This window comes from Myotis davidii, unplaced genomic scaffold (assembly GCF_000327345.1).
Source record: "Myotis davidii unplaced genomic scaffold, ASM32734v1 scaffold472, whole genome shotgun sequence".
NCBI lineage: Eukaryota > Metazoa > Chordata > Mammalia > Chiroptera > Vespertilionidae > Myotis > Myotis davidii.
The window spans coordinates 1,688,217-1,695,140 of NW_006283774.1; the positions used below are offsets into that span (position 1 = coordinate 1,688,217).

The window sequence follows — 6,924 nt, forward strand, 5'->3', positions numbered from 1 at the left end:
CAGCACGAGCCATCAAGGCAACGGGTTCTCAACCTGTGGGTCGTGACCCCTTTGGCGGTCGAACGACCCTTTCACAGGGGTCGCCTAAGACCATCCTGCGTATCAGATATTTACATGATGATTCATAACAGTAGCCACATGACAGTTATGAAGCAGCAACGAAAATAATGTTATGGTTGGGTCACAGCATGAGGAACTGTGTTTAAAGGGCCAGAAGGTTGAGAACCACTGGCCTAGTGCGTGGTGTGGGGCCCGCTGGCCTGCCGGCATCACCGGAAACGGGAACAGGTCTCAGGAACACGGGAGCAGGTGGCCCTGTGGTTTGTACCGAAGGCGAGGGGAGTCGTAACATTTACTCATCGTCTCCCACGAGCTGGATGTTGTCCAGACTCTGGGATTTAGTCCGCAGACAACTACTACCACCCACTTTCCACTGAGCCAAACCGGTTAGGGCAACACCCGCTGCTTCCCCGAGGGAGAGCCAGGCCCGGGAGCCCCGTTACAGGCCTGTGGGGGGAAGAGGTAGAGAGGAGCAGGACTGGGCGGGTCCGGTCTGTGCCATCACGCCCGGCACCCACTGGTCAGATGGGCAACAGCAGGGACGGCCACTGCCGCCCGCCACCGGCCCCCAGCGCATGGAGCGCAGCCGCCAGCCCTGCCCGCAGCGGAATTCACCCTGGAGCAGGCGCTCTGTGCTGTGGAGCGGGGGTCAAGTCACGGGTGCTGCCCTTTCCCGTGGCGACCGCCCCACTAGGACCAACAGGGAGACTCACCGCCGGAGTCCTGTCCCTGCGGCGTCTGCCCCGTCGGGAGAGCGGGCCGGGGGGCTGGGTGGCGGCCAGCAGCCTGAGTTGGAGCTCACGCAGGTCTGCCCAGAGCTGCGCACCCACACAGCCCTGGGCCCTGGTTTTCAGCCTCATCAGCTGGTTAAACATTAACCTCTGGTGTGATAAAGCCTCGCCCCCGCGAACTGCGTGCCCATTTCCCGGGCGGGCAGTGCCGGGCAGTGCCCAGCCAGGGCCTCGCAGGGCCGACAGTGTGCGGACCTCAGGTCCCCGCTTCGTAGAAACTTGAGACTTTTCGTGACCCAAACAGACCCCGTGAGAAACCCCCAGGAGGTTCTGTCGATCCTACACCTCAACCCGCAGCCTCGGGCCGCGAGGGTCCAGCTGTGCGCGCACGTGGGGCTGGGGCGCTTTCAAACGCAGCCCGTCTCCCACTGCTGAGCGGACGCCCCCCCTAAGGAACCGGTGTGAGGGGGCGGCACGGGGGGCGGATCCCCAGCCCGAGGGGGTGCTGCGTGGCCGGTCCTGCGGGACCCTTGTCCTTGGCCGCCTGCAGCTCTGCATTTAGATTCCCCCGCGCCCTCCAGGGCGGCCCCAGGGTTAACCCTGCCTCCCGGTGCCGCCAGGTGGGAGCGCCCACGTGGGCAGCTCCAGTGGCGTGTGACGTGACCCTTGAGCACCACGCCCCGGAGCGTCTGAGCTGCAGAGGCATCGGCTGGCAGCTGCAGCCTCATGCGAAGACAGGCAGCTGACCCACCCGCCCCCAGGGCACCACCTCTCATCTCTGGCATTTGGCCTCTTAGGTTTGGGTTATGGTGGCCTGGGTCCCAGGTGACCTTTAAGGGGAGAAATGCAAGGTCAGGGCAGACCAAAGCCACCCGACCCTGCAGGATGCCGCCTGAGGCTCATTGCAGGCCCTCGCCCCCAAGTCCTCCCTGAAAGTCTCCCTGTGGCACAGGTGAAGCTGTGGTAAGAACTCAGGTGGCCCTGGGCAGGTTGCTCAGTGGTTGGAGTGCTGGCCCGCAGACAGAAGGGTTGCGTGTTCCATTCCTGATCAAGAGCAAGGGCCTCAGCTTCAGGTTCCATCCCTGGTCCTGGTCAGGGCGCGTGCAGGAGGCAACCAATCCATCGCTGGGTCTCACTCACATCGAAAGTTCTCTCTCTCTCCCCCTCTTCCCTCCCTTCCATTCTCTCTAAAAACGAATAAAAATCAATGGAAAAAACAGCCTCCGGTGAGGGTTAGGAAAGAGAAGAACTCAGATGCATGGTTTCCTGGGGCACGAGCAATGCCCCACTCTCTCCAGGTCTGACTGTGACCCTGGAGGCCGGGTCAGCACCGTCGGCCCAGTGCCTGCCAGCGGCTGAGCTTGGACTGTGCTGTGCCCGGTGGTTGGGCTGTGGGTCCGCCTGTGCGGCAGGTTAAGAAAGAGCTTACAGGCAGGCTGTCTGTGTCGAGTCTATGGGCATTTCGCACGCGCCTCAGCGGGGAGGGCGCTCCTCTGGAACGGCCGGCCGTTCCTACCTCAGGGACACCCTGGCTCCCCCACCGGTCGGGGCCTCCTTGTTTTGGCCCCTTAAAGCTGAGGGCGTTTTTGTAGCCGTCTCGAGGCCACGGGGATGTCCGCTCGTTATTTCTTAGGCTCAGGCCCTTGGTTAGGAGTCTCTTCGCCCGACCTCCCACCTGCCCACTCCCGCAGGGATGCGCATTCTTTTTCCATGTAACCGTCTCCTCAGCTCCCTCGGACTTTCCCCAGGACAGGTGAGGGTTAGTGCGGCTCTGAAAGGAAGGCCCCGGGCAGCCAGGCACGTGGAGACCTGGCGGAGACACGGAAGTGAGGACGGACCGCCGCCCGGGAGTGTGCGGGTGAGGGCAGGGCACCAGCCTGACCTGGGGCAGGGCCAGGATGGACGGTGAGCCTTGGGGAGGGAGATGGAGGCTCGGGCCGGGCGCAGGTCGGGGGCCACAGAAGGGCGAGCTGCAGGCGCAGAGGACCCTCCCGAAAACAAGGACAGGAGGGCCGTGATGCCCCAGGGAGCTCCTGGGGGTGGGCAAGGCCGCGGTGACAGGACTGCACCCTCTCTGCGTGGGTGGGGTGGGCGACCGGAAGCACATCGCGCCCCAGGTGAGGCCACAGCCGTGTGACCTGTGCCACTGGGGTAGCTGTCAGATGGGAGTGCGGATGGGCCCGTGAGGTGCCGGCGAACCCCGAGTGGAGAAGGCGCCTGGCGCCTCCAGGGCCGGCCCCACGCCAGGGTTGCAGGAGGCCCGCTGGGCTGTCCAGCACCCGTGGGGACCGGCACGGGCCCACTCAGCCTGGTGACTGACCTGAGACCCAGACTCCGTGGGGCCCAGGAACTCGCCCACCCCCTGCCCGGTGCCAGGAGGCACGCTGTCATCATCCTACCTCACTTCTAAAGAGTTTCAGCTACTGACCAGCTGGCGGCGTTCAAAATAAAGAGACAGCACACACCATGGAAAATGAAGAACACTGTATGTTTATTAATGTTTATTTCAAATTACAAGAAACAGATCACCAGTCCCTTATTGGTACAAAAATACCTGAAAGTGTATACTTAGGTTCATGAGCTGAGGAGCTATGTACAGAGGAGCAAAGCACATGAGTAGAGCTTGTCCCTGCGCCTCTGCACGCCGGACCGCGCTCGCCGACATCAAACTCCTGCGAGCGAGTCCCACCCCTGAAAGGTGAGACGGCTGGTCAAACTGCCAGGTGTCACGTGCAGAGGAGAGAAGACAAAACTTCTAGACTGAGGCACATATTTCTTCAAAGTTTAGCAAACAAAAAAGCATCCTGGAACTCTGGCCCCCAGCATGCTGGGGGCGCGACACCCAAAACACCGGCGTCTTCCTTCTCGATGTAGTCCAGGCTGTGACACGAGTATCACTTAAAAAGAAAAGAAATCACAGGCAGATAAAAACTCAACAGGCTCCAAACGACCCTGAGCTGTCCCGTTTACATTCATGTCACCGAAATACAAAAATAAAGGCCGAATGTCTTCAGCCCCTGGCTGGCGGGTGGACACTGCCTCGTCCAGGGACCGGCTGCTGTCAGGTGGCCCTCCCAGCCGGGCAGGGCGAGGACGCCCTGTGCCAAACCTGCACTCGCCATCCATTCATGGAGGCCGGGAAGGTACCAAGGGCCGGGCACACAGCTACATGCAAAACTGAGTCAGAGTCGGGCTCCTGCTGTCCTTTAAATAAAAACGCGTGCGTATAAATATGAAATGCCGCAAACACTAGCCATCTACGGGGGAGGGGGGCGGGCCCCGTCTCACTGCTGGGCCTGGTCTACTCAACAGGAACGGCCGGGACCTGGCCCGGGCTCAGGTTCGCCTCCAGCCAGTGAGGGGCGGCAGCGGCAGAGTCAGTCCCGCGGTGGTCCGGGCAGCGCCCGCCAGCACAATGGGAGGCCCGCCTAAGGTCAATGCTATGAAAGATAAACTGGGTACAAAAAAGAAAACACAATTGAGTAACTATAGCTAAAAACGTCTTACTAAAACTTCTTCATCTGCATAAATGGACAGGCACAGAAAACAACCAGAGTGGCCTGTGGAGTAACAGTTTCCCCTCCACGGACTGGCCCACGGTGCAGCCCGAGGCCGGGCCTGTGTTTCGGGGGCCCCGCGGTGGGTCGGGGGGCACATGCAGAGGCCAGTCAAAAGCGGAACTGCTACTAGACAAGAAAATCACTTGCACCACAGAGGGCTGTGTGCTCGTCAGAGACCAAAGAAGAGAAAGACACGGCCACTCTCAGACCTGGGGACACCCCTCTGGGCCGGGCACCGTCCGAGCGGCCCCGGAGCGGGAAGCAGTGTCCTGCTGACGAGGCTGGTCCACGTCCCAGCTGCCGTGAGGGACGAGGCGGCAGAGGCCGCCAGCTGCCTCCCGTGCCGGGGTCTCAGGCCGGGGGCATCAGGCACAGGCCGCAAAGCTGGGCCAGGACGTGCCCTTTCAAAGTTTCCATCCTTGTCACCATGGAAACCCAGGAATCCAGGCCTGGAACATGGTGCCCTTTCAATGTTTCCATCCTTGTCACCATGGAAACCCAGGAATCCAGGCCTGGAACATGGTGCCCTTTCAATGTTTCCATCCTTGTCACCATGGAAACGCAGGAATCCAGGCCTGGAACATGGTGCCCTTTCAATGTTTCCATTCTTGTCACCATGGAAACCCGCCAATCTGGGCAGGGACATGCCCTGTCAATGTTTCCATGCATGTCACTATGGAAACCAGAATCTGGGCGGGGACATGCCCTTTCAAGGTTTCCATCCGTGTCACCATGGAAACCTGAGAATCGGGCCTGGGACATGGTGCCCTTTCAATGTTTCCATCCGTGTCACCATGAAAACCCGCCAATCTGGGCGGAGACATGCCATTTCAATGTTTCCATCCGTGTCGCCATGGAAACCCGCCAATCTGGGCGGAGACATGCCATTTCAATGTTTCCATCCGTGTCGCCATGGAAACCCGCCAATCTGGGCGGAGACATGCCATTTCAATGTTTCCATCCGTGTCGCCATGGAAACCCGCCAATCTGGGCGGAGACATGCCATTTCAATGTTTCCATCCGTGTCGCCATGGAAACCCGCCAATCTGGGCGGAGACATGCCATTTCAATGTTTCCATCCGTGTCGCCATGGAAACCCGCCAATCTGGGCGGAGACATGCCATTTCAATGTTTCCATCCGTGTCGCCATGGAAACCCGCCAATCTGGGCGGAGACATGCCATTTCAATGTTTCCATCCGTGTCGCCATGGAAACCCGCCAATCTGGGCGGAGACATGCCATTTCAATGTTTCCATCCGTGTCACCATGGAAACCCGCAAATCCGGGCGGGGACATGCCCTTTCAAGGTTTCCATCCGTGTCACCATGGAAACCTGGGAATCGGGCCTGGGACATGGTGCCCTTTCAATGTTTCCATCCGTGTCACCATGGAAACCCGCCAATCTGGGCGGAGACATGCCCTTTCAAGGCTTCCATCCGTGTCACCATGGAAACTCACAAATCTGGGCGGAGACATGGTGCCCTTTCAATGTTTCTATCCGTGTCACCATAGAAACCTGCCAATCCGGGCGGGGTCGTGCCCTTTCAATGTTTCCATCCGTGTCACCGTGGAAACCTGCGGGTCTCTGCAGGAAGCTAAGCGGGTGACATTTTCTTATCAGAACCTTGAGTCCCCAAGGGAGGACAGCCATGAAGAGGCTCAGGCCACCGCGGGGCCAGGCGGTGATCCTTCTAGAACAGGCGGCAGGTGAGCCGGCGGACGGACCACGGGCAGATGAGAGTAGCAGAGTCTCAAGAAAGCTGCCTGTCTCCAACCAGCGGGGGACTCCGCCCTGCGGGCGTGGCGCGGGGCGTCCCCGGAAACGAAGGCTCCTGGCTGCGGAAGACGGGCACCTCGGAGCACGAGCGCGGCACCTTGTGTGGAGAGCGAGTGACGGACGTGGCTGCTGACTGGTCCACGAAGCTGTCCGATGCCGACCACGGGCGACACCTGGGTTTTCAGAAGCTTTTCCGGTAAACGGGGAAGGGCGAGGGTGCCGGTTCTCCGGACGCCGAATCTGCCTGCGGTGACCGGCAGGCGGGCCCGCCCTCCGATACCTCGGTGCTCCGTCGGCAACGTGTGCCCGTCCGCTTGAAACTGTCTCTCCGTCTTGTATGCGCTGCACAGCCGTGTCCCCGCCACCAGGGGCTGAATACAACATTGAAAACAAGGAGTGCAAAAAAAGGGATCAATACAAAAAAGTAAACATGTCAGTTTCAATTGTCAAGATTATTCCAGGGCAAGAGTTTATTTCCAATCACTGCTAAGATTCTCACGTGGCCCCGCCAGGACGCTCCTTCCCGTTTTCCTCACATTTAGCACTCGCTCTTTCAGGCCCTGATTTGGCTGGCGGGGTCCAAGCCACAATCACCGTTACATCCAAGGACTATCCAATATTGGGGGTTGGCACCGAGGGAAACGACTGCGCTCCCCAGGTACAGAATCAAAGTGTGTTTTCAACCATGCACAGGCCTCCTACTCCTTCCAGTGTGGCCTCCCTCCAGCCACCAGCTCAGGCGGGTCTGGGGCCACCAGGCCAGGGGGGTGCGCCCCAGCCGCCGGGCCGCGCGGGG

At 60.1% G+C, this 6,924-nt stretch overlaps 1 long non-coding RNA gene across 1 annotated transcript; it reads right to left on the reverse strand.

Annotated features, from left to right (window-relative positions):
• Nucleotides 1-3,260: 3,260 nt before the first annotated feature.
• On the reverse strand, nt 3,261-6,918 carry LOC107183842. The gene is made up of 2 exons (XR_001514641.1): nt 5,154-6,918; nt 3,261-5,091 (listed from the first exon to the last, which is right to left on the reverse strand). It is a non-coding gene; the product is annotated as an uncharacterized LOC107183842 (long non-coding RNA).
• Nucleotides 6,919-6,924: the final 6 nt, after the last annotated feature.